This window comes from Mus musculus, chromosome 11, assembly GCF_000001635.26.
Source record: "Mus musculus strain C57BL/6J chromosome 11, GRCm38.p6 C57BL/6J".
In the NCBI taxonomy this organism is placed as follows: domain Eukaryota; kingdom Metazoa; phylum Chordata; class Mammalia; order Rodentia; family Muridae; genus Mus; species Mus musculus.
The window spans coordinates 64653364-64679652 of NC_000077.6; the positions used below are offsets into that span (position 1 = coordinate 64653364).

The window sequence follows — 26289 nt, forward strand, 5'->3', positions numbered from 1 at the left end:
GAAAAATCAGCCACTGTCATGATTGGAGTCTGAAATGTCCCAAGCAAGTACATTCTTTGGCAAGCTGTAGAAGCTTAGGGGTTTGTGGACACCCTGGGGAAAGCATTATTGCTGAGCCTTTGAAAGTCACAATGCAGCTCCGAGCTCTGGACCATTCACTTTGCTTCTTGATCCACAGATAAGTGAGTGCGCTTCTGCCTCTGCCGCACACCTTAACAAACAGTGCTGACTGGGCCACAGCTTTCCTGCCATTGAGGTCTGAAATCGCCTTCAAATCATGAATCAAAATGAACCCTTCCTCCCCTGTTTTGTTTGTGTTAGGTATATTGGTCATAGTGACTCAAAACTACCTGATATACTCATAATCCTATTCTCTCTCTCTCTCTCTCTCTCTCTCTCTCTCTCTCTCTCTCTCTCATAAATTGGGGTAAATCTCTACAGTTATTTGTATTTAACTATAAAACATTAATTTTCTTTATAATAAAAATTTTATTAAAACCATACATGCATATAAGTATGCATTAAATTTGTCTTTACAGGGGAATGGAGAGATGGCTCACCAGTTAAAAGCACTGACTACTTTTCTTGCGAACTAACTATAGACATTTATGTTTAAAATGGCTCACATAGTTTTTATATGGAAATTGAAAACAGATTTTTTTGCTGAGAAACCCTAACGGAGTCTCTCAGAGCCTTTTTTGGAACGTTCTCACTGGTCTACCTATCCAGGTATGGCTTGGATGCTCATCACTATTCCGTACTCTGTGGGAGTTTCCAAGGACCAGCATGGAAATCACAGGGGGCTGAAGCTCAGCTCTTCTTCACTAAGTCTGGCTCTCAGGGGGTGGGCTGCCAAGGGCAACAACACAGAGCTTATTCCTTCGGTGAGTCATGAATGGGAGAAAAGGCTTTGTGTGTTCTTCACCCAGCTCTGAATCCAACCAGCTCTGCGTCCTTGAGAGAATTCCTGTTCTGTTATCAGACTGAGCTCAAAGCTTCTAGGATGCCCTTTGGAAAGATTGCTTTTTCTACCCGTGAAGCATTGTGTGGCTTTGGGGTGAAAATGGGAGTCAGACTGAACCTTAGAGAAAAGGCAGAGTTTGGGGTTACCTGGAGGGACAAGGAGATGAGATTCCCAGTATGGATTATGTGTTTCCTCTTAGAGGGCAGGCAATAGCAAATTTGGAGGAAATCTACAGAGTCTGGGATGTGAGGATAAGGAATCAGCTTTCATCAGCATGGATGCCCATAGGTTGTGGACATCTGAAACGTACAGTATGGGGCAATAGAAGTAGTTTGTTTGCAGTGTAAAAGACTTGGGGTACTAAGGGCAGTTCTGAGTCTGTATGAAAACTTTGAAAGAAAAGAGATAAGCCACAAAGTAAGGGGGGAGTAGACTCCAAAAAGACTCAAAAGAAAAAAAAAAGGCAAAGGCCTCAGTTTTCACCCTGACAGGAAAGGAGCCTGCAGATGTCTAGCTCATCTTTATAAAACACAAAGCTGTAAACTGGAGACTGTTCGACTTTCATGGGTTTTCCCAAGACGTGAGGTCACAGACAAATTCCTCCAATCTAGAGAGATGGACATAATGCCAGACATAGCAGATTTGCTTTCAGAAGCAGAAGATGCTGAGGTGCCAAGTATCAGAAGTTTTAGTATGTACAGTAAACCTGAGGAGGCACTAGAAGCCAAAGGTGCAGGTCCCTGGGAGCCACAGCTTTGGATGTAGGGATGAGACATGCTTCCTGGAGTTTTACATACAGGAAAACCACCAGGTTCTCAGGAGGAAATTAAGTGAAGCTCATGATGAAACAGGCCACCATGTTCTTTCCTTCAAGAGCCTGCAGTGTGGTGAAGGACTTCACCAGAGCCTTGAGAAGCCTGGGGGATGGTGTTTTCCCCACCATGGTAATTCCTTCTAGATTTCCTGTTACAGCTAGGGAGTCAGTAGGGAAGGCGTTAACTCAGGAGTGAGGCCACAAACCCACAAAAAAACAGAGTAAACTCTAAGATTGCAACATCCTTCCCTTTCCCATGCCATGGGGGTAGGATGACATCACCATTGTATTATAGCTGAAGGAGAAGTGAGACATAGTCATAACCCACTCTCTACACAGATTAATTTAAAACTTAAAGCTGAAACAAGGTTCCCATTGCTTTATGTATGTTGCCTTCCCTTCAAACACAAATCACAATGAACTATAACATTCAAAAAATAATAGTCCAAAGTTCCAGATATTAGGATCAAACTAAGATAGGGCAACAAACTAAAATGTATCGAACTGGAGATTTAAATTAGCAATGATTAATGTGTAAAGAGTTCTGACTGGAGAAATTGATCAACATGAAAGAACCCTAGGAGGAAGGAATCAAAACGGGAGGCTAGAAATAAGACACCGGAACTAAAATTATTTTTGAATTCTTAGTCAACACAAAGTATCATAACTTAAAGCAGCAATTATGATGACTTTTGGAACTTTAACATATGAATCAACACATGTTATGGCTAGACTGTCATAGGGACAGGAAGGAGGACTTTAGAATATTCTATGGCAAGATGCCTATGTGAAGTGCTATAATTTTGTAATAGTTGACTTAGGTCAATTACAAGTGTGTCTTGTAAGCTCTAGGGAAGCCACTAATTTATTGAAAGAAATATGGTTTATTTGCTAAGGAAATAAACAAATGTTTAAATAAAACCAGGCAATGCAGAAGGGAAAGATAAAAGCAACAAATATAACAAATAGGTTTTTTAAAAAAGTGTGCTATATACTGATTTGGTGTTAATAGTCACATTAAATGTGAATGGTCTAACCATTTAAAAGGTGGAGGTCTAACCATTTAAAACATGTGTGTGTGTATGTAGAGACTTAATTTAATAACATAATATATATGATTATATATACTTATATAATAATCATATATGCAATTGACTCAATAGCAAGGTAAAAATAAGTAGACAAAGAGCAAAATCATTCTTCTTCCATGTCTTTCTATAGGCATCCGCAGAATGTAAAGCCCAGATTAAAGGTGTGGCTTCCCTCCTTGAGATCTAGATTAAAGGTATTCGTCCTCCAACCTCAGGATCAGGATTAAAAGCAAGTGTCTTACTACCTTAAGCTTCAGATTAGAAGTAGACCTTCCTACTTCAATTTCAGCCTCACTCACGTGCCAACTATGTTCTAATTTTAGTTCATGTCAGATTTGTCAAGTTTACAACCAAGAATAGCCATCACACACACTTTAAAAACAAACCAGAAAGTAGAAGGAATGAGATCAGGATTGGGCAAAATGCTCCAGTGTTAGCATTGCTTACCTAGCCTGGGAAAGACCCTGAGTTTGAGTCCAGCACCACAAAAGGAATTAGCTGATTAGACAGTTAACTAATTAATTACTTGAAGACATGGAAACATAGATGCCATTCAAAAGAAAGTCAAAGTATCTGTATTACCCTAAATCAACATGACTTCAGAGCAAGGAAAAGGAGGAGGGGAAGGAAGGGGATTGCATTGCCTGGTGATACAGAAGTCAATTCTCCAAGACCGCAGGCAAACTTAAACAAGTATGTGACTAACAACAAAACCAAAAGGGTTAGACAAGGCCTGCACTGCAAACTAGAAAATTGTTGTTGTGGTTGGAGACTTCAGCTTTCAGCCAGGCAGAAAATGAGTGAGGAGAGACTTCACACAAAAGCAGTATAAATAAAATGGTTGAAACTCAAACTTATTGAACATACTTTTCTCAAAATCAGGAATGCACATTCCATTTCTAGTTCTCGTGAAATGACTGCTAAGATAGATCAAATTCTGGGCTCAAAGTGTACTTCAAAATATGTAAAAGGATAAAAACCCACAAGAACAAGTAAAAACCCTCAGTGAACACACATGGACACATGGACACTTACACACATGCACACCAACAACTGCACACACAACATGCACCAAAGTAAGGGAAAAAGAGTTACACGGGATGATTCTCCTGGATTTAAGGAACTGTCTGACCTATGGAGTAAAGAGGAAGAAAGTAGTAATGGGTAACTTGGCTGATCGCAGACTGAGTTTTGGTGATGGGAAGGTTTAAGAATGTCAGCAAGCGCTGTGTTGCCAGCAGCTTCTGAGTGCACGAGAAGACACTGAACCAACTAGGATCAGGATCCTAGAAATCCAACCATGAGGCTGTGTCACTTCCCCCAAAGGAAAAATGACCACTCCCAACATGAAAACGGCTGCTGAGCCGCCATCACACCCAAGAGGGCTTTCTTAGACATCCACATTATTCTGGATAAGACATGACGTGCTTCCTCCCAGGAAGGTCTAGAGAGATGCTCTCCTTCCAAAGAGAAGGCTGAGCCTTTAGAGCCTTGTAATGGAGAAACGCTGGCACGGTCGGTCACTGCACCCTTAGAAATCAAGTCTAAGAAAGCTACTTTCACCATCTAGGGGATCTCTGCCCTGTGAGGGTGCATTTAATGCACATTCAAATTAACTGGTGCATGTAAAATACGAGAACTGCCACACAGCGATAATGAAGCACCTCGTCATGGCTCTAGCCAAGCTGAGGGACAGCCACCTCTGAGAGTGCAGTCCAGGCCTCAGAACTTGTGTTGGGAAGCTGTCAGCCTTTCATCACACTCAGGACTAGCTGCACAGGGGAGCAGAGTACACGATACAGGAAGGCAGCATGAGGCGGAGAAAGATTTAGAAGCTTCTTTTGTTGTTGTTGTTGCTGTTGTTGTTGTTTTTGGTTTTGGTTTTCCGAGACAGGGTTTCTCTGGGTAACCCTGGCTGTCCCGGAACTCACTCTCTAGACCAGGCTGGCCTCGAACTCAGAAATCCACCTGCCTCTGCCTCCCAAGTGCTGGGATTAAAGGCATGCGCCACCACCGCCCAGGGACTTGGAAGCTTCTTGATGTGGATACAAAGGCATGTTCCAGGCCCTAGCTTCCAGTGAGCCTTACAATGTTCATTTCAAAAATAAAGACAGTAACTGGGCCTGATGGTGTGAGCCTGTCACCAGAGGTAGCTAGCATATAAAGAGGTTGGCTTCACTTAGTTTTGGTGGTTCAAAGTTCAAGATTGGGAAGGCATACTTGTTTGGCCCCTGTTGGGGATAGCTGTCAGTAGCACACCGTGGCAGGAACGTCTAGAGGTGCAAAATGGCTACAGCTGTACATGGAGCAGAGGCAAAGGAGAGATGGGCTGGGTTGACTCTTTGTGCAGTGATGTTTATGAGAACTCAGGGGAGAGCAAGGGAACTACACCCCTGAAGACTCATGGACCTCTCACTAGCCTCCAAGCTTTCACTGCCTTCCAGTAGCCTCATCCTGAGACAAAGTCACCAATACGTGAGCCGTTGGTGGGGGGGAGGGCAGGGGTTATTAAAACCCGGGCTACAGTAACCATAGGGACAATCCACAGCATACTAATTGTTGGGTTAATTTTCAGTATGATGAACATTTATCTAAGGTATAGCATATATTTGAATAATTATGTGTGTGTGAGTGTGTGCATGTGTGTGTATGTATGTATCTTAGAGACATATAGATATAAGCAATAGTAAGAATTATAAATAACAATAAACCTTATACAGGAGAGAATCTAGTGCTGATAGGGAGAAATATAAAGAAGGAAGTCATCGCTCAGCATCAGATGCTGGGAAATCAGGATGAATGTGTTCACATGGTGTGTTCAGACAACCAAGAGATCAAGAAAGCCTGAAAAGTGGCTAAAGGGCCAGGCACACTCACTGACCACAAAGGAACTAGAATGGCTAGAAAGACACTAGCCATTAGTGTAGCTGATGTGGGAATTATCAAAGCAGTCATTGGCTTGGGTCCCAGACTCAGAGGATCCAAGTTGTCTTGGGGTAAGTTTGGAGATGGCAGGACACATACAACAGAAAAGAGGGGCCACACATAATGTGCTTGGGAATCTGGGCACCGAGAGGAAGAAGCTGTGGCAGTCAAGTGAAGTCCTGGTCTTCTGATTAGCAGCTGAACCCTGGGCAGAGAAAACAGTTGTAAAAACTGAATGGATTTAGACTAGAAAGCAAAGTTCCCGGGGGGAGTGTAGCTTACCACCAACCGATGGTAACACCACAGAGGGACAGAGCAGTCCTGTGCTGGAGAAGGAGCAGGAGGTCAGAGAAGGAGGTCACGAACAGGGTGGTTGCTCTTAGTGGATGAGCCTCTGCCAGGTTTCTACCGTGAGCCATAAACAGGGGTCTGAAACTCAGCTACCTTCCAGTGCCATGAAGATCATAGCATGTGTGAGCCAGAGTCATAAGCAATTATCCAGGAATCCAGGGTTTCACAGAGTTGTGTGCTCACCCGATTGTTGTTGTTGTTGTTGTTGTTGTTGAAACACGTGTTGCTATGTTCATCCTTCACTTTTTCTCTCTTTGATAAGGATGTGACCAGAAAGAAGGGTTTATGTGCTTGCAAATGCTGCCAAGCCAACTCAGAGTCAAGGTTGTACCTCTGAGTCTGGATAAAGCCAGTGTTTGCCCTGAAGATGGTGGCCAGTACTCAGTTCATTACTTGATATCATGCAAGTACATGGGTCAAGGACTGTCAGAATTATCAGAAAATGCAGGAAGGACTCTTAATGTGTATATGAAACATCTTGACTGTTGTATGTTGGCTCAATTGAAAGACCAAACAAGCCTGGGGAAGCCATCTGGGTACCAGACCTTCCCCTGCATCAGTTTGCATCCTCTGTTGAACACATTCAATTCAACCTGTCATGGACCTGGAAGACGGCTTTTGATACCTGAGAGTCAACATTACTTGTGGTTTCCTTTGGTTGCACTGATTAAAGGAGAAGAAGGAAAGAAATTCTTGAAAGCCGAGTGAGCAATTTGGGATTAACGGTTTATGGAGACAATTGCTGTTGAGAAAACAAAGCAGGAGGCTTAGGCTAAACAGACCCAGTAAATCTGAGCAGTTGTTTGCTGGGTTTTGATAGCAAGAGTTCCTTTTTACATTGGGGCAAGCATTTGCTTTGTATGCAAAAGTACACGTATGTAAACTCCCAGCAATGAGAGTCATAGTAACATGAATTAGGATGAAATGATATGGAAACTTGATACTACAGTGAGTGAAGAAGAGGATCAAGGGAAATTTCTCACTCTCTATTGGTATTGTTCTGGACGGTATCATTTAAAATTTAAATTTTGCAGCAGATTAAATCATCATCTATAGCAGGATCCCGTCTGTGGCTCCACAGAATATTTCTGTCTATTATTTTCTAGGAAAAGAAACTTACTGTCTAATAGTGTGTTGTTCAGCAGACTCTGAGGAAATGGGAAGTAAGGTCGCAGGAAACAGTGCCTCTGGGTGAAAGGGTTAGGAGGAATTTGTCACAGTGAATTCCATATCTCACCCATGGCCAGGGAGCCAGGGGGTGCCTTCATTTGTGCCTGGTTCAGAGAGAATGTCATGACTAAGTGTCTGAACCCTGCACTTCAATGTGTTAACTTCTACCTCCTGTCCTATGTTTCTTTGATGGTTGAGCCTGTCTGTTGGGTTCTAAGACCCTCAATGTCATACGTGACAGAAGAATGTTGACTGTGTTTCTTTTTGACTGTCTGTGGTTTGGTGGGTTGAACACGGGATATTGAACATGTTAGGAAAATGCTATGCCATTGAGAAATATCCTAGCCTAGAATATTAATTGTATATTAGGATGCTCAACAAAAGATAAGATCTCTAGTCTTCTTGGAATCTGCATGTACCTTTACTCATTTTTGACTAATGTGATGTGTGATGAAGGTGGTTTTCTGGAACTTACTGAAGGGATATTAGTTCATGAAATATACCTACTTCTCTTCTGAGTCTCTATTTGACCCTGATTCCTGATTCTCATTCCTTTTAAAGATGAGAAAATGGTATCTAATCTGGAACTAATGTTCAGAGCTGAGGTCTGTCTGAATCCACATACATCCCTTATGACCAGACACAGCTAATGTGTGTCCTGGGACCAGGCAGCAAAGAAATCCCAGTTGTCTTCATTCTTTTCTCACTCTTTACCATCTCTGAGAATCTATGACCAGATTCCTTGGTGTGTCTGCTTAACTCTCCAAAATGGCTAATCTGAGATTTTAGATAAGTTTGCTTTCTGTTGCTGTGATACACCTGGGGAAGAACAGGATTTGACGTCAGAGAAGGAGGTCAAGGCAGATGGAACAGAGGCTGTGAAAGAACACTGCTTCCTGGCTTGCCCCCATGGTTCACTCAGTCTGTGTTCTTGTACACCCAGGGCCACCTGCCCAGAGGTGACACTGCTCTCAGTGGACTGGGCCTTCATACATCAATCATTGATCAGGATTTTTTTTTCCTTAAAAGCCTCACAGTCTTCTCTATGGGCTAGTCTGATGGAGGCCATTTCTTACCTCTTCCTACTTATGTCAGGTTAATGAAAAACTAACCCAGGCAGTAAGTAAGAACATCCACTTTATTTTTATTAGCTTTTGTTTATAGTTTTGACAACCAGAATGAAGAATATCATACCATATCACCAAAAGAGCTTTTTACATGGTGGCGTTTACTTCCATTCAAGCAAACTGGGGAGGGGTTTCTTACCTTCAATACCTGGTCCATTGATAAATATTAAGATAATCATATTAAGTTTCCCCAAACCAGGTGGAACTTTTATAAGCATTTTATCTCATTTACATTTATTTAAACAGAGTCTATTCGTTTTTTAAAATGTAAATTATTTCTTCCAGGAAAATATTTCCATGTAACTTACCAAAATGTTCTTTTCTGTTCGTAGTTATATAACCCACTCTTTTCATTAGCTCCTGGATATTGCCAGTAATTACATCGCTACTAAGATGCAAGTTTACTGTTCTTAAATTTTAAATATAGTAAGAAAGAAAGGCATTTTAAAGAAAAGCGGAATTGATTGGACTATGGGCTTAAGGGTTTTTATTTTTAAAGGGATTTATTTTTATTTTACATGTATGGCTGTTTTGCTCACATATCTGACCTCTGTACCCCTACAGTGCCCATGAAGCCTGTAAGAGGGCATTGGATCCCATGAAACTGGAGTTACAGACGGTTGTGAGCTGTCCCGTGAGTGCTGAGTAATAAACCTGGGTCTCCTGCAAGAGTAGCTAGTGTTCTTAGCAGCAGCTCTCCAGCTGCTTGAAGAACTTAAAAAAATATCATTCTATTGCCAGAAATGAATGCCCTGGAAATTTTGTTTATGACAAAAATCTGCTTACAGGAAAGTTCTACTTCCTATGGCATGTAATCCATTCCTGCAAGTGGTTCTGAAAGGGTTTCTTTCATTGTGATAATGTGCCTGATTATGCCCAGTTCTCAATGTTTAGAAGCTTCACTATTTTCATTCTTCATTTAAACAATTGGGTGATCAATGAAACAGAACACAAGAACGTGTATAGCTATCTAATTTATTCTGCTTGGTTTCTGTGCCTTGAAGTATACTAAGAAAGGTACCAGAGTTTGGTCAGAATGGCTCAACTGTTTTCACTTTTTAGCAGGGCCATCAAACAGGTGGAAATCAGTGTGGGACAATCAAAACAAAAGGAACTGAGGGTCCATCAAACATCGATCGATCGATATGAACCTTCCCACGGCCCGCCTGCAAACTGAGGGAACGAATCTTCGCTGCATCCTGTTGACAGATCGGTACAAACTGTGGATCTGAACACCGAACTCACAGAGCCATGTCAGGGGCTAAGTGAAGGCTTGCACTGAAAGCCCAGTCTCCTGCTGAGCACAAGGCACCCGAGACTTTAAAGCGACTTGTTCTCTTTCCTCCTCTGCAGGATTGGGGGAGGGAGGCGCGTCGGCACTCAAACCAGACACCAAAAAGTAATTCATTCTCTACAAAGCAAAAATAATTACATTATTCCAACAGCTTTGGGGAAAATTGAGAAAATAATCTCTAGTCAATGAAACAACCAAAATAAGATCTGGAGACAGCCTGACACAGAGCAGAAAGCCCAGAGCAGATGGCTATCGAGCCTCTGGGAAGACTGTAAAGGATCCTGTCTCAGTGAGAGCTTGCTTTCAATGGGGGAAATCACAGAGCACTTCTCGTTCTGTGTCTCTTACTGCCTGGGTTTGGAGACATCTTAACAGGCAGTAATTATGGAATGAAATCTTTGTCTCCTGCTGTCTTCGGGCTGGTCACTTGGGGATTAATCATCTATGCAGAGCTTTTATCTCCTGGGGCCCAGTAGCAAAGCATGGTTTTCTCCATAGCAGGCATGTGCCCCTCAAACCTCTTCCATGAATCTTGGGTTTCTTGCCCGATGTCCTGTCCTAAAACAGTGCAGAACGATAGAACTTGGTCACTAAATAGATAGTATCCAGGAAGCCAGAGACTCAGACCCAGAAAGTACGGCATCTGGACGACTCTTAAATAATCAGTTCTGACACTAACAGATGGGGTGGCATTTACACACAGGAAATATCAGTCAGAGGGTGTCAGTGTGTAATACCAAGAAGGCTCCCTGTGTTCACCCAGGGACTTTATGTGCCGCTCATTGGAAGAGCCTAATCACTTCTTTTTATGTTTATGTTGTGTTAATTATATTTCTCTGGGGTCAGGGTATTCTCAGAATGACCTTAGTTTATTGGTCATCAGTATACTAGATGGTATGTATACTATATGCCACCTACATCCACACTAGCACAAAATAGTCTATAAGGGGATATTTTCTTGTTTTAATGTGACATACAGAAATTATTGCAATAAACACTGTTTTGGAGACCATTGAACTGGTAATGTTCTTGAAGCAAAAAGCTGGGACTAGGCAAGTAGCTGTGTTAAACCAGCAAGAAAAATCACCTATGCTTTTAAAATCCTGACAGTTCTTTATCCCCACCACCACCACACGTTTTAAATGTTATTGTAGAATTTTGTCTTTTTTTTCTATTTAGAAGTATTAATGTCATAAAGGATGGGATTTTTCATAACAGTCTCTCTCTTCACCTAAACGAAACTCTGTGTTCACATCTGCCTCCATCCCTGACTTCTAAGGATAAACACAAGAATACTAGATGCGTCATGAAGAAGGCTGATGTCTAACGGTCTTACAAATTAACATTTCTAAGTGTCCAAAACCCTGGAGAAAACCTAAAGTCTGAGGTAGGACGCAATCAAGGCAACCCTTTGCACGGTGATGGTGGATCAATTACAAGTCAAAGCTAGCACCTTCAACCACAAGTGAGAAAAGATCATGCAAGAGAAATTAGGAAATAGGAATGTACCAGCAGCCACTGTGTATCGCAAGCAAAAGTAACCTAACAGCATATAGTAAGGCAGAAAGTACATGAAAGTACAGTTTTATATCTTGCGAGGAAAGACCCTGCAGGTATACGCTTAACAGATTCAACTGGGCAAAGAGCACATGTGACTCCCATGGCAGCAGGAAGCAGAAGAGGTTGCGCATTGTCCCTCCTCTATCGCAGGGGCAGCAGTTACAAAGTTAACTTTTATCTCTTCGCTTTTTTCCCAATGTTTCATGGGCTGACTAGATGAGGGGATACCGGTAGGCTGAGGCTTCTCTGAGAGGATATGATTGGCTGAGGCTCCTCTGTTGTGATTGGCTGAAGCTACTGATGCGTTAGCCTTCCTTCTCTTAAGTTGCATTTCTGTGAGTTTGCAGGTAGGGAGACAGCTTCAGGCCAAGTTAGTCGAACTGAAACATCTCAGCAGTCAGACTGATCGAAGTGAGGTCATACCACCCATGTGGGAATGTGGAGAAATCAAGAGGCTCACTCCTGACAGGTAAGACTGAGATAGGAAACACCCTACGGAGCATCTTGTCAATAACTCATACAGTGAAAATACTCACAGTGCACGGCCCAGAAAGTCTGCTTTAAAGTAAATATTCTCATGGAATATTCACCTAAAGTTACAGGATGGCATGAAAAGAATGTTGACTGGGGCAGTTCTTAACAGGCAACCTCAGAAACATGGTAGCAGTTCACAGGGTTTCTCAGAACCATATATAAAATATGGAATGTTGTATACCAATAAAATAAATAGAAAAATGTATAAGACACAATAATGGAAGCAAATACAATCAAAGTATATGGTATGCATATAAAACCACAATGTAATCCACTGCTCTATACAATTATACAGACTAGAGAAAGTGTTTTGAAAATGTAGTTATTGGTATAGATATAATACAAAGTTCCCATGTGATTGATTAAGGATGTATATTAAAACACATTTTACCACTTATATAAATTTAAAATGTTTATTAATATTTAGAGTATATAGGTACTACAGCTTTGAAACATAACCAAATTTTATCTGCAGTATTTTTTTCAATTAAAACTGGAGGGAATGGTAAACATTCAGAAGGAGTAGAGAGATTCGCAGTACCCAGGGGCAAGGGTAGGGCTGGCCTGACAGGGCTCGGAAGATCTTAGGAAAGCTCATTTTATATGATGTAGTAATGGGAGATACAAGATATAAGCCATTAGTTCAATCACACAGGAGACATACCCTGGCAGTGTCATAAACTACAATTGTGGGTGGTACTGAGGTGTTAATGTAGTGACAAATAGTTGGTGACAGTGGATGGTAATGGGAAGGTCTTCCACATACAGGGCAGGTGGTATATGAGAAATCTCTACCCTTTCAGCTTCATTCAAAATACAGTGGTATTTTTTAACCAGTAGTCATGGGTTGAAAAAATGACATGCTTGGTAAAGGTCTTGCTGTGCAGGCATGAGGGCTGGAGTTTGGATCCCCAGCACCCAGGCCAAAGCCATGTTGATGTGATGTTCTGCCTGAAATCCTAGATCAGGCAGGATAGACAAGGATTCCTTTGGTAAGCCGGCTGCCCCAGGAGCTCAAACAGCTATAGGTTCAACAACAGATGCAGTCCATAGATAAGGTGGAGATCAAGGGAAGACACATGACATCAACCTGAAGCCTTGACATGCGCATGTGTGCATCCACACATAGTATGTGCCCACATGCCTGAGAACACTATCTACACATGAATATATAACACACATGAAAAAACTGGAAAGCACGTGTGTTTTAGAATGTTAAATATATACTCTGGAGCTTATAAATCAGAGCTTATAAATCTTGAACATTTTTAAAGCTAACATTATTTCTAGGTATGGTATTTATTCATCATTTTAAAAAGTATCAAGTGAACAATATAGAATTTATTTCCCTCAAACAATCAAGGATAAACAATCAAGTGGCAATGCCTGGTGACAAAAAAAGTCTGTGTCACTACTGCTAGCACTGGTAAAGTGTGTGTGTGTGTGTGTGTGTGTGTGTGTGTGTTTGTGGGGGGTGTGTGCATGCATATGTATTAGTAGTATGTGTGTACGTGCATGTGTATTTGTGGTATGTGTATGTGGGGTTGTTTGTGTTTGTGTGTGTACACGCATGTGTATTTGTGGCATGTATGTGTATGGATTCATGTGTATTTGTGGCATGTGAGGAATGGTGTGTGTGCATGCACAGGCATTTGTGGTGTGTGTGGAGTGTGTGTGCATGCATGTGTATTTGTAGTGTGCATGTGTCTGTTCATGAGTGTGCTTTTGTAAGTATAGCCTTTCCTGTATGTGGAGGTGTGAGCTTGTTGTATGTCAAGCTCATGTGTTGGTCTTCAGGATCCACCTACCAGGGTTTCTTAGTGACTGATTAGGCTTCTAGTGAGACCCAGTGATTTCTTGCCTCTGCCTTCCCAGCACCGGGATGATAGACCTATGCTGTACTTGGCTTTACTACACAGTTTCTGGAACTTAGGTCTTCATGATTGTCAGAAAGCCCTTGACCAGCTGAGTTATCTCCCCAGTGCTTGGCAAAGACATTTGGCAGTATAGGAGTGTATACTGGAGGAGTCATGGAACAGATGGGACAGGCCTTTCCCATACATAGTTCTCAGCTCTCCTGCTGAGAGGAGTGAGAAGCTGCAGCCTGAGAAGAGAACGGAGAATGGATAACAAGCAAAGGGGAAGGTGAGAGCCCACCTTTGTCCTCCCCTAGAGCCATGTGAGGTCTGATATTAAGGACCAGAAGGTGTCGAATTGCATATGAAGCTCCCAACTTAACTGTAAGACTTTTTTATACCTGGACGTATGGCTTCATAACCTTAATAGGGATAGCCTTGTAACTGACTGTGACAGATTCAGGATGATGTCATGGCACTGGGATAAGGATTTGATGCTTTTGAGTCGAAAGCAACACTAGAAAAATGAAACAAAACGCTTTTTACTGACAGCCAAGATAAAGCCATAGATTAGAAATGAAAGAAGTAAATGACATTCTGACAGAGTAGCGATCTGGCTGGCTGGCCCAGCCAGTCCTTGACTAAGTTTATTGCTCCCAAGTAATGAACAACGCCCTCTTTCATTCTCAGAAATGTCCCACTCTAAGGATGACGACACTCATGGGGATTAAGTCATTTGTTCAAGGGCAATCAGTTCAAAGTGGTGCCTGCTGGAATCAAACCTGCTCACTCTGGCTCCAATCCCCGAATTCCCCGGTATTGTTGAATAGTATGAGTTTTGATTATAGCCCTAAATCAGTTAAGTTTTGCAAATAATTTATTAATGAACTTCCACTATGACTCTTAAGACTATACTGCACTCAGAGGTTAAGCTAATAATTGTTGGTTCATAAGAACCCTGAGAGGGTTTCCTTAATTAAATAAATTCATGAAATCATATCATATTAGGTCCATTGTCAAATGATTGAAACATATACTTTCCTCAGTACATGTAACGTTTGTGCTTCCCAGTTACTTACTTTCCATATGAACCAAACAAGAGGAAAATATCTATGTTTGAATGGTCATGAATTTTAAATGAGTATAGTTTAGGTTAAGTTACTTTATGTGTATTTGTAAATCTGGTAGGATAGGATTGCTAGTCATAAAATCTTTTTTTTAGAGAAATTTTTAAAATTTTAATTAGTTATTTTCTTTATTTACATTTCCAATGCTATCCCAAAAGTCCCCCATACCCTCCCCCCCTCCTACCTACCCACTCCCATTTCTGGGCCTTGGTGTTCCCCTGAATTGAGGCATATAAAGTTTGCAAGACCAAAGGGCCTCTCTTTCCACTGATGGCTGACTAGACCATCTTCTGATACATATGCAGCTAGAGACACAAGCTCTGGGGGGTACTAGTTAGTTCATATTGTTGTTCCACCTATAGGGTTGCAGATACCTTTAGCTCCTTGGGTCCTTTCTCTAGCTCCTCCACTGGGGGCCCTGTGATTCATCCAATGGCTGACTGTGAGCATCCACTTCTGTGTTTGCTAGGCCCTGGCATAGCCTCACAAGAGGCAGCTATATCAGGGTCCTTTCATTAAAATTTTGCTAGTGTATGCAATAGTGTCAGCATTTGGAGGCTGATTATGGGATGTATGCCCTGGTATGGCAATCACTAGATGGTCCATCCTTTAATCTCAGCTCCAAACTTTGTCACTGTAACTCCTTCCATGGGTGTTTTGTTCCTGATTCTAAGAAGGGGCAAAATGTCCAATAGTGACAGACAAGTAGACCAATAGAATAGAATTGAAGACCCAGAAATAAACCCACACACCTATGGTCACTTGATCTTTGACAAGGGAGCTAAAACCATCCAGTGGAAAAAAGACAGCATTTTCAACAAATGGTGCTGGCACAACTGGTGGTTATCATGTAGAAGAATGCAAAATGATCCATTCTTATCTCCTTGTACTAAGGTCAAATCTAAGTGGATCAAGGAACTCCACATAAAATCAGAGACAGTGAAAGTTATAGAGGAGAAAGTGGGGAAAAGCCTCGAAGATATGGGCACAGGGGAAAAATTCCTGAATAGAACAGCAATGGCTTGTGCTGTAAGATTGAGTATCGAGAAATGGGACCTTATAAAATTGCAAAGCTTCTGTAAGGCAGAAGACACCGTCAATAAGACAAAAAGGCCACAAACAGATTGGGAAAGGATCTTTACCTATCTTAAATCAGATAGGGGACTAATATCCAATATATATAAAGAACTCAAGAGGGTGGACTCCAGAAAATCAAATAACCCCCTTAAAAGATGGGTCTCAGAGCTGAACAAAGAATTCTCACCCGAGGAATACCGAAAGGCTGAGAAACACCTGAAAAAATGTTCAATATCCTTAATCATCAGAGAAATGCAAATCAAAACAACCCTGAGATTCCATCTCACACCAGCCAGAATGGCTAAGATCAAAAATTCAGGTGACAGCAGATGCTGGCGAGGATGTGGAGAAAGAGGAACACTCCTCCATTGCTGGTGGGATTGCAAGCTTGTACAACCACTCTGGAAATCAGTCTGGCGGTTCCTCAAAAAATTGGACATAGTACTACCGGAGGATCTCGCAATACCTCTCCTGGGCATATATCCAGAAGATGTTCCAACCGGTAAGAAGGACACATGCTCCACTATGTTCATAGCAGCCTTATTTATAATAGCCAGAAGCTGGAAAATACCCAGATGCCCCTCAACAGAGGAATGGATACAGAAAATGTGGTACATTTACACAATGGAGTACTACTCAGCTATTAAAAAGAATGAATTTACGAAATTCCTAGGCAAATGGATGGACCTGGAGAGCATCATCCTGAGTGAGGTAACCCAATCACAAAAGAACTCACATGATATGTACTGAGTTATCACTAATAAGTGGATATTAGCCCACAAACTTATAATACCCAAGATATAAGATACAATTTGCAAAACCCATGAAACTCAAGAAGAACGAAGATCAAAGTGTGGACACTTTGCCCCTTCTTAGGCATAAGATCTTAAGAATCAAGCAATAAACTTTAGTACGAAACACAAAATCTATAAAACTATATATTATGTCAAATTACAAAAACATGGTCATTTTAAACCAATGAGAAGCTTGAGTGTGTAACTGTAAAGAATCCACCCTTAGAGATATCTTTCAAGAGATGTATATAGCCCATCCTGGAAGCCATGTTCAGCAGGTTGTGTTGCTTGCTGGTATGTCATATTCTAATCTATGCTCTTGTCCGTGACTATGTTAAAATTTTAGATTTTAAAAAGAGTATTTGGCTATTGCCCCTCAACAGAGGAATGGATACAGAAAATGTGGTACATTTACACAATGGAGTACTACACAGCTATTAAAAAGAATGAATTTATGAAATTCCTAGGCAAATGGATGGACCTGGAGGGCATCATCCTGAGTGAGGTAACCCAATCACAAAGGAACTCGAACAATATGTACTCACTGATAAGTGGATATTAGCCCAGAAACTTAGGATACCCAAGATATAAGATACAATTTGCTAAACGCATGAAACTCAAGAAGAATGAAGACCAAAGTGTGGACACTTTGCCCCTTCTTAGAAATGGGAACAAAACACCCATGGAAGGAGTTACAGAGACAAAATTTGGAGCTGTGACGAAAAGATGGACCATCTAGTGATTGCCATATCCAGGGATCCATCCCATAATCAGCTTCCAAATGCTGACACCATTGCATACACTAGAAAGATTTTGCTGAAAGGACCCAGATATAGCTGTCTCTTGTGAGACTATGCCAGGGCCTAGCAAACACAGAAGTAGATGCTCACAGTCAGCTATTGGATGGGTCACATGGTCCCCAATGGAGGAGCTAGAGAAAGTACCCAAAGAGCTAAAGGGAACTGCAACCCTATAGGTGGAACAACAATATGAACTAACCAGTACCCCGGAGCTCTTGTCTCTAGCTGCATATGTATCAAAAGATGGCCTAGTCAGCCATCACTGGAAAGAGAGGCCCTTTAGACTTGCAAACTTTATATGCCCCAGTACAGGGGAATGCCAGGGCCAAAACGGGGAGTGGGTGGGTAGGGGATTGGGGGGGTGAGTATGGGGGACTTTTGGGATAGCATTGGAAATGTAAACGAGGAAAATACCTAATTAAAAAAAAGAGAAAAAAAAGAGTATTTGACTCATATATTTCTCTGTGTCTAGACCATTCCTCAGACATTACCAGGATCTATACTGTGAGGTGCAATGGTTGAGGTGAGAAATCTATTGGGGTCCCCACCTGAGGGACCCTCAGGAACACTTTGTTCTTCCTGAATCTGTTTCTTTTAGTATAATAAGTGGCATGATAGTGTCTAATTTCATGATTTTTTAATAGGCCTGAAACTCAGTCATTTAACATGAGTGTTCAAAAAGAATCCCAAAAACAATTTAAAAAAAAAACTCAAAAGAAACAAACAAAAAGAAAAACAAAACAAAAAAGAAAAACAAAACAAAACAAAAAAATCAGAAAGCTGAATACTCTTTCTTCAAAGGTGTTCTAATGTGCAAGATCATCACCATCATTGCTAACAGAAGAAACTGCTTCCAACAAACAAGAATTTTAAAGCAAGCAAGAGTACTGCCATGAGGCCATGGGAATTGCCCAGGAGGAGAGGGCACTATGGTAAGCAATTCAATCAGAAATTTCAATGAAGTACTGAACCACCTCTCAACACATCTCCACTTTTCAAAATGTGCACGTGTTGCATGGATCAATTGGGCAAGAAGCTCACAGCCTGTCAAGTTCAACTGCAGTTGAGGAATTGCTAACTGTGTCCTGGTCAGCCCCCCCTCGGGGGGGGGGGGCGCATGGGGAGCACCCCACACACATATGCACAGGCTTGGCCCAGACTAGCACTGCTCTGCAACTGATCTTCCTCCACCCCCTTAATGAAGTTTGACACTTGGCAGAGGCAGGGAGTTAGGAGCATGCTCATAATGAGCTCTTTCCTAAGAGGCTTTGAAGCAACATTAGCAACAGCAGCATTCCTCCTGCCTCAGGCTTCTCCCCATTATCTGCCTTGCTGCAGGGCTGGCAAGGCTGTAGTTAATTGCATGCCAAATACCACATTAGACCATATGACTGAGGGTGCTGCATATCATTGCCAAAGTTCGATTTAAATTCTTTTCTAAGCTGAGCTCCAGAGGTGTTCTGGACACTCCTTCCTGCTCTTGCGATATTCTGAGATCCCTGTGAGAACTCCAACCTTCATGGGGAGGCACTCCTCTTAGGGCAAGTCAGACAGGAACCATTATATTCGCAGGGTCATTCTAGAGTGCCCCTGGTGCTTAAGGAACACTAGAAACTATTCAAGAGAATGAGAAGGTCTGGGCACCGTATGATCCTGGGAGGGCATAAAAATGAATGAGAAGATGTTTATGTGACTCCTTTTGATGGGAGCTGAACTACATCGTATGAGCAGGACATAGCCATTGAGAAGGGAAAGGAAAGGACGTTCTAGGCAGATGGATAATGCATGTATGGTGAAAAGACTGAGGATGGCAATGGTCAGGTCATGTGTCTTATGAGCTAAGAGGCACACAAGAGAAGAGCGTCCTCAGTGCTGTTAACACTAGGCGACAGTTCTGACACAGCAGCCTTTTTGGGGCTTCCTGTAGTCCCCACCAGCTGGCTCTGTGTTGGGCAACAGCTTCTTGCAGACCCCTGGGAACGGTGTTTGTCCACTGTCATTATGATTTAGCTGAACCTCATTCCTCTCTGACCTATAATTCCTAGAAAGCATTGGCACAAGGCTTGAGCATTTGATTTTTGTGGCACGGGCACCGAGCGAGTGTTTTATGAAGATTAGATAAAATGCACGTATGCAAGAGACAGTGAGGAATGCCTGGGGCACCTTTGGAGAATGGCTGCTTTTAAGATGGTTTAGGGAGCAAGTGGCTGAAACTATTGTTGCAAAGCAATAGAAAGCACTGGCTCTAAAGAAACCCCACCACTTCTCCCCACCTACTTCTGTAGAAAGGAGTTAAAAGAGCTAAGGATAATTCTGATTTTTTTCACATGGAGAGAATTGAATCCAATGAGATATTACAAAAGGAGTATTAAAATAACTACTAGGCAGGAACGAGGGAAAAGGGAGAAGGAAAAGAGAAAATTTGAGAACGTACATGAGGGAGGAATCAAAACTCTAAGCCTTTTGATATCCTTTGCACAGTGCCCGATCACCTATGTCTCAGCCTCGTGAATGAACTCTCAAGAACAAGTTTGAAGTGTGGGTTGGATCCAGGCTCAGATTTCACATGGCAGTTATCTTCTGTATTTGAAATGCCAATTGGTTATTAAAAACACATTTCCTTAGCTTTGACTACCATCTAATAGACAGGTAACCATTACAACACTGTTAAACCCCAGTAAATACTGCTTATTGGAAACACATTTCTTTCAGCCCAACATTATGATTGTGCAGGGGTCTATCACAGAAATCTTGAAACTCGACCAATTTGTGCCAAAAACACAGCTCTTCCCTTTTGAATTCATAAGGCTGGGGCTACTGTCTCAAGCGGAGAATTATGGAATCTCCAGCAAGTGCCTTGCTAATGAATGCCGACTGCTTTGTTCAGAGTCTGGCAGTTTGTCTAATCACTCGGAATAACAACTGGAAGCAAGAGTACTCTGCACATTCCCAGCAGGTCTGCTCAGAGCATGCTGCCCACTTTGTGTGTAGACCAGACTGTTACTGGTTTAGACAGAGATTCCTAGCAGAAAATGTTTTGGAGGGGCAGATGGATCACTCTGTGGCTTGGGTGCATTTTTCTACCCAGTGGATCTAGAGTACTGTAACTACCTTCTTGGCCTTGGGCTTGGGCTATGCCCTGGAGTCCTGGACCATAACTCAGCCTGGGGCAGTATAACTGAGGAAGAAGGAAATTATTGGACTGTAGAAAGATAAAGAGATCTAAAGTTCAGTATTCTCCATTCTACCCCGATGAGAATCGTTCAAGGCTATCTATCTAGGGCCTTTATGCTTTGGGGGTAACAGGGCAGTGTAAACAAAATACTGCATTCTCTTTTGCTTGTTTCCACTAGTGTACAAGGTTCGTTAGCTCTTCTGGACCTGGGTGGAGTGTAAGGGATATTTGCTGTTTCATAATTATATTTATTTCCTGCTTCAAATTGGTTTAGGACACTAAGAACCTGAGAGCTGTAAAAACCAGGCTGACGCCCAGTTCACCATGGGGAAATATTTGAACACATCCTTGCAGGTTGGTGAAAATGTTCCCAGGGGACTGGGAACCCCTAAAGTCAACATCTCCCTGAAGTGGAAACTTAAGGGTTCTTTGGCAAATCAGTTGTGTTGGGTGGTATTTCTCTGGAGCAAACACGTGAAGGAGTGTTTTCCTGAAGTGGGCACAGGTGAAAGACTAAGGCAGATCCATGAAGGAATGTTTTCCTGAAGCAGACATAGGAGAAAGGATGTTCTGCTAAAGCAAGCACGTGAAAGGACACATGGTGAAGGATTCTTCATTAACCACATGCTTGTATTGGTCCATCTTACATTGTGTAGTCAGGACTTCATAGAGAGAAAGGAACCAAAAACTTCTGGTGGTGCGCTGCAGTTTCTTGTGGCTTCCACAAACTTGAGTTGATTGGCAGAGTGAAGTCAGCTGAGACAGATGCACAGGCTGAGGCAAGACCTGTGGAGGACACGTGATGTTTGGAGAGAGTATAAATAGAGCTTGATGGCCAGTGACTGCGGCTGACCCAGGCTTGCCTACAGAGCTAGCTGTGCAATGACTGTGGGTCTCTTGTCTTCACTGATCTTCACTTCACTGAGAGAGACACAGGTGAGAACATTTCCTGGTATTCCTGTTGGCTCTGGTCACTCCTGCTGACTTGTGCTGAGGCCTCTGCTAGGTAGTGCCACCCATGCTGACTTTCATTTGCTATCCCAACGATACCAAACTGGATTGCTGGTGTATCTGTGAAGTGTTTGTGAATGGACCGAGATGCTGCTGCTCACCTGTGAACTGAGCTGCTAATTTCCAGAAACACAGATGGGAGTTGCTCCAAAGAACCTTTCTAAACGGGCCTGCTTCCCCATATCCTTTCTTTTCCACTACCTCTGGTGGGTGGTAGGCTGCAAGGGCGATTAAAGTGTTTAAAAACCATCATTAAAAGTAGGGTTTGAAAAATTAAAGTTACATCCCCCTCTTCTCTGGCATCCCTCCAGTCCAATATCTGAGATGCTAAAATCCGGATGGGATTTACAAGAGTGGCTGTGAGTTCTGCCCCTAGGGCCTGTGCTGTGATATATTTTGTGTCTCCTCTGGATGTGACAACACATCCTTTGCTAAGGACTAACAGAATCTTGAAAATGTAAAGAATGAGTTCCAATGGAAGCTAGATGATCAGAAGAGATTAGCCACAAAACACTAAACCTCATGAGCCTCAGGCCATCTTTCCTGTTACAAGGATGCTGGCTTTGAGTGAGAGCTACAGTGTGAGCCTTCTTCAGCCTTCTCCAGTTTCCCACAACTGTCCTATGGAGTGGTGTGATGTTATGAAATACATATTTAGTGGGTGATGAGTTCAAGTTTAGCATGAGCAACCTGGCTAGATGCTAGATCAAAACAACAACATTGTGCAGTTTGGGGAGACTTGGGTTTTAACCTATGAGCACCAGTGTTACTACCACAGAACACACAGACAGTGCTCCCAAAGGAGGATTCCACTGCAGTTCTCGTTGTTTTCTGGATGCCCTCATATCCCTGAGGTCAGATGTATTGTGAAAGAGACAGAAAAACAAAAAGAGACACACTAAATGTGCTACCTTTAAATCTATAGCCTGTCAAATAAATATTAATTTGCAAATAATGAAAGTGTATTAATTGGTCTCAAATTAAGCATCTTGGATACAGGGAGATGAGATTTTGAGCAGAGTCATCACTTTAGAGCCTGGGCTCTTTATCCTCAGAGAGGAGCTGGCTGTGGAACAGTGTACAGGTTAAGACTATAGATCTGTATGTGATCATCCATTTAATGTCAACATTCGGCACCAGAGATGGGGCTGTGGTTTTGGGAGTGGGAGACCGCGTTATTATTGTGACTTACTTTCGTAAAGAAATATTGACTTGGGAGTCCCTGTGTAGGTGGTTTTCATCTTTTTAGAAGGAACTGGTTTTGCTGTTATTGTTTCCTGATGGGGATTATAAGATGAATTAGTCAATTACTCAGATCAATGAATACACTGATGAATTGAAATTACAAGTACTTTAAGATCAAAATGATACCATTTACAGGACATGGGAGGGCAGATACATTTGTATATTTGGGAAATAAACTGTAGCTCCCAAGGGTAGAAAAGGAGAATACAGGGAGATGCCTGCTAAAAGCTGTGCTATTTCTCCTTAATATTTGATAGTGTTCTGGATTTATACTCCTGGTATTTACAAACCTTTGAACACACTAAAAGATACTAAACTTTGTACTACAAAAAATATGAATTTTATGTTTTATATATTCTAGCCACAATTTAAAAATAATCTTAAAAGGGGGAAAGAAAGGATTGAGGGGCACCTCCTTCAGAGTCTAGATGTAAAGCTTATCCTGGAAGAAACAGAGAACTCATACTGCAAGGACTTTAGTGGGTCACCTTGATGCCCTGGATTGAGAGATACATCGGGGAACATTTAACTCTGTGAACTGCAATAAGTGACTACTGACTAGGTGCTATACGGAAGGCAGAGTGCTGTCCTGCGAGGAAGGGTAGGTCTGGTAGATGCTCTCTGGAAGATGGAAGACAAGAAAAAGCCAGCTTGCGATGAGATGAGAGAACTGGTGTAATGGCTGTACATGGAGATACTGAGTCAATGATTAGAGGTGTACCAGGATCACTCCATCACTAGGTATTGACACGGATTTCTAAAAATGGTCTTTGTCCTGTTCACTGAAATCACATGAAGCCTTTCATAATTGCAACAATAAGAAACAGCAGCAATCTAGTGGGAATGCTGGCCCAAGCTGTAGGACTCCCATGATGCAGCATGCATGACATCTAATCGAAAAGGGCTTCTTCAAAGACTAGAAAGAAAGGGATCACTCAGCCTGGATGAAGAGACCACTAAAGTCAGCTGTAGTGACTTCTGACACATGATCCTTTGCCCGCACAAGAGGACACTTCTCTGGTAGTAGAGAAACTGCCATGGGAACTGTTTGAACAGATTGCAAAATTCCCACTTACTTTCAGCCACAGAGAGGCAGGTAAATATAGAAAAAAGAAATGTAGTGACATAGGATCCTATAGGGCTTTACCTATACATGTTCCTTTCACAGCAAAGCACTTAGCCCAGGACCCCTTTACAAACAGTCCTCTTTAAACAGTACAACTAGTATCACAATGTATAGCTCCCTAGCAGAGGTTACATCTTGGTAGACACTGGATTTTGGTGCATGTACAATAAGGCAAACTGTCTTTAGGTAACCAGGGAAATTTCCCTATTTCCCATCTTATGCTTATGTAAGACCGGGCATACAAATGGTTAAAATCAGATGCATTGTGGGGGAGGGGGGGGAGACACTATGGATTGAATAAAGGCTTACACAAGGCAAGCCAGTCAATCAAAACTGAAAACCACCTGTACATCAGCCCTTACAAACAACTTCTCCTCCCAAAACTAAAGAAGGCAGCCTTGAGTGATAATCAGATGTTCTCCAGCTCTGCATGTGTTCAGGGCCTACTGTTCCTCACAGTGTATCTACTCTATATTTCCACATTGCTTCTCAATACAGTCCTTTGTGACTCTGCCCTTTGGAAGCATGTCTTCAATTCTTTGAACTGTTAAAACTCAAGATAGGTATTTAGCACAATAAAAAAAAATTAGCAAATGAAAAAGTAACGTGTTCAACCTTGTATCTGATGCAGTTTCTTAGTTTCCTTGAGGTCAGGCTGTCTTGCCCTAAGTATTGGCACAGCAGTCTTCCATTTCGCCTTCCAAGGCACAGAACAGTGCTCTTCACGATTCCACTCGCTTTCCCAGGGACTGAAGACTCAAGGCAGTACAGTCTTCCTGACGTCTGGTGTAGCTGCCATCCTAAGCTCCCCACTTGTAGTGAACCTTGGAACACAAAATAAAGAAGATGAAGATGGAGACGCCCCTACCCAACTTGCTGAGGTTAGGAGACAGAAGAAGTGAGCACCTGGGTATAACCAGCAAAGCCTTGGGAGTAGGCCACTCACACCAATGACAAGCAGGGTCCAAACTGTCTGCAAGAACAAGATAAACCCCGAAAGCAGCAGTTGCCAACTGGGGAGATGTGAACTCCTCGCCCCTTGAATCACAGGGGTGGCCTCAGACCATAAGAAACATCAGATATTTACATTAATATGCATAACGGTAGCAAAATTATAGTTATGAAGTAGCAATGATAATCATTTTATGATTGGGCGGGTCACTCCAATATGAGGAACTTTATTAAAGGGTTGTGGCACTACGAAGATTGAGAACCACTGTTCAAAATGGACATACATTTTCAGGCTCCAGGCAGCTCAACAGACACTTCTCTGCAATATACCTCACGAGCCACACACACAGTAGCAACAAGGGATCCTTCTAGTGACAATGTGTGCCACCAGGATATCCTGTTTCTGGTCTGGTTTTGACCTTGGTAAACACTGAGTGGCTGGTACCCTCATCAGCTTGGCTAAGCATCACGGGAACTACGGCCAGCTAGCCTCTTGTTTTCAAGATTCATCTGCTGCAGAGCCAGCTCCCACTCACTCTTCCTTCCCTACCGCTGGATGCGGACATGGCAAGCTTGCTGTGCCTTGGCCAATAAGACCCGAGAGAGCTGCTATCTGTGAATGAACTCTGTCTCTGGAGACATCACTTAGCACTGCATTCCTACGTTGTTTCATATGTTGGGAGTTGTTTTCCATTCCCTGAAGTGTGACTAATGTACCGTGCTTAAAAAGAAAGAAAAGACCCATGCCTGTCTGCCTGTCTGTGATATGGAAGTCAAGTTCAAGATACCACCTCATTTGCTTGGTTTGTATGTACCTTCAGTTCTTTCCTCTGAAGCCTCGGAGGCTGATCTAATGTGTTCCCTGGGACATGAGGGTTCCCTCTGACCCACGAATGTGCCCAGTCATGTGTAAGAAGACTAATGTTTCAACCCTAAGAAAAACTAGAAGGATCTAGGCAGAGAGCAGATGCTGGAGAAAGTGCCCAGTGTCTCTATTTGTGATCTGGTATGTTTGTAGCTAACACACACACACACAGACACACACACACACACACAGAGTAACACAGACATGCACACTGTGCATATTCAAGATTGCACACACACACACACACACACACACACACACACACACACGCATCACAAGCTTCCACATCATTTATTCCTCAGCAGGACTCTGCATTGCTTCAGCAGGACATTCATGCTGTATCTAACTATAAACTACTATGAATAACATTCCCACAAATATTCTGAGCATATTTTTAGAAGCTTATTTTTTCCACATTAGATAGTTTTAGAG

General features: G+C 42.2%; 1 long non-coding RNA gene across 1 annotated transcript in view; it reads right to left on the reverse strand.

The window, feature by feature from the left end:
• Positions 1-9429: 9429 nt before the first annotated feature.
• The window catches only part of Gm30305, a 56466-nt gene continuing 39606 nt past the window's right edge, over positions 9430-26289 (reverse strand). Inside the window, exons 3-4 of the long non-coding RNA XR_879925.1 lie at positions 24657-24865; positions 9430-9853 (exon numbers count right to left, since the gene is read on the reverse strand). This is a non-coding gene — a long non-coding RNA (predicted gene, 30305). The remainder of the gene's footprint in view (positions 9854-24656; positions 24866-26289) is intronic.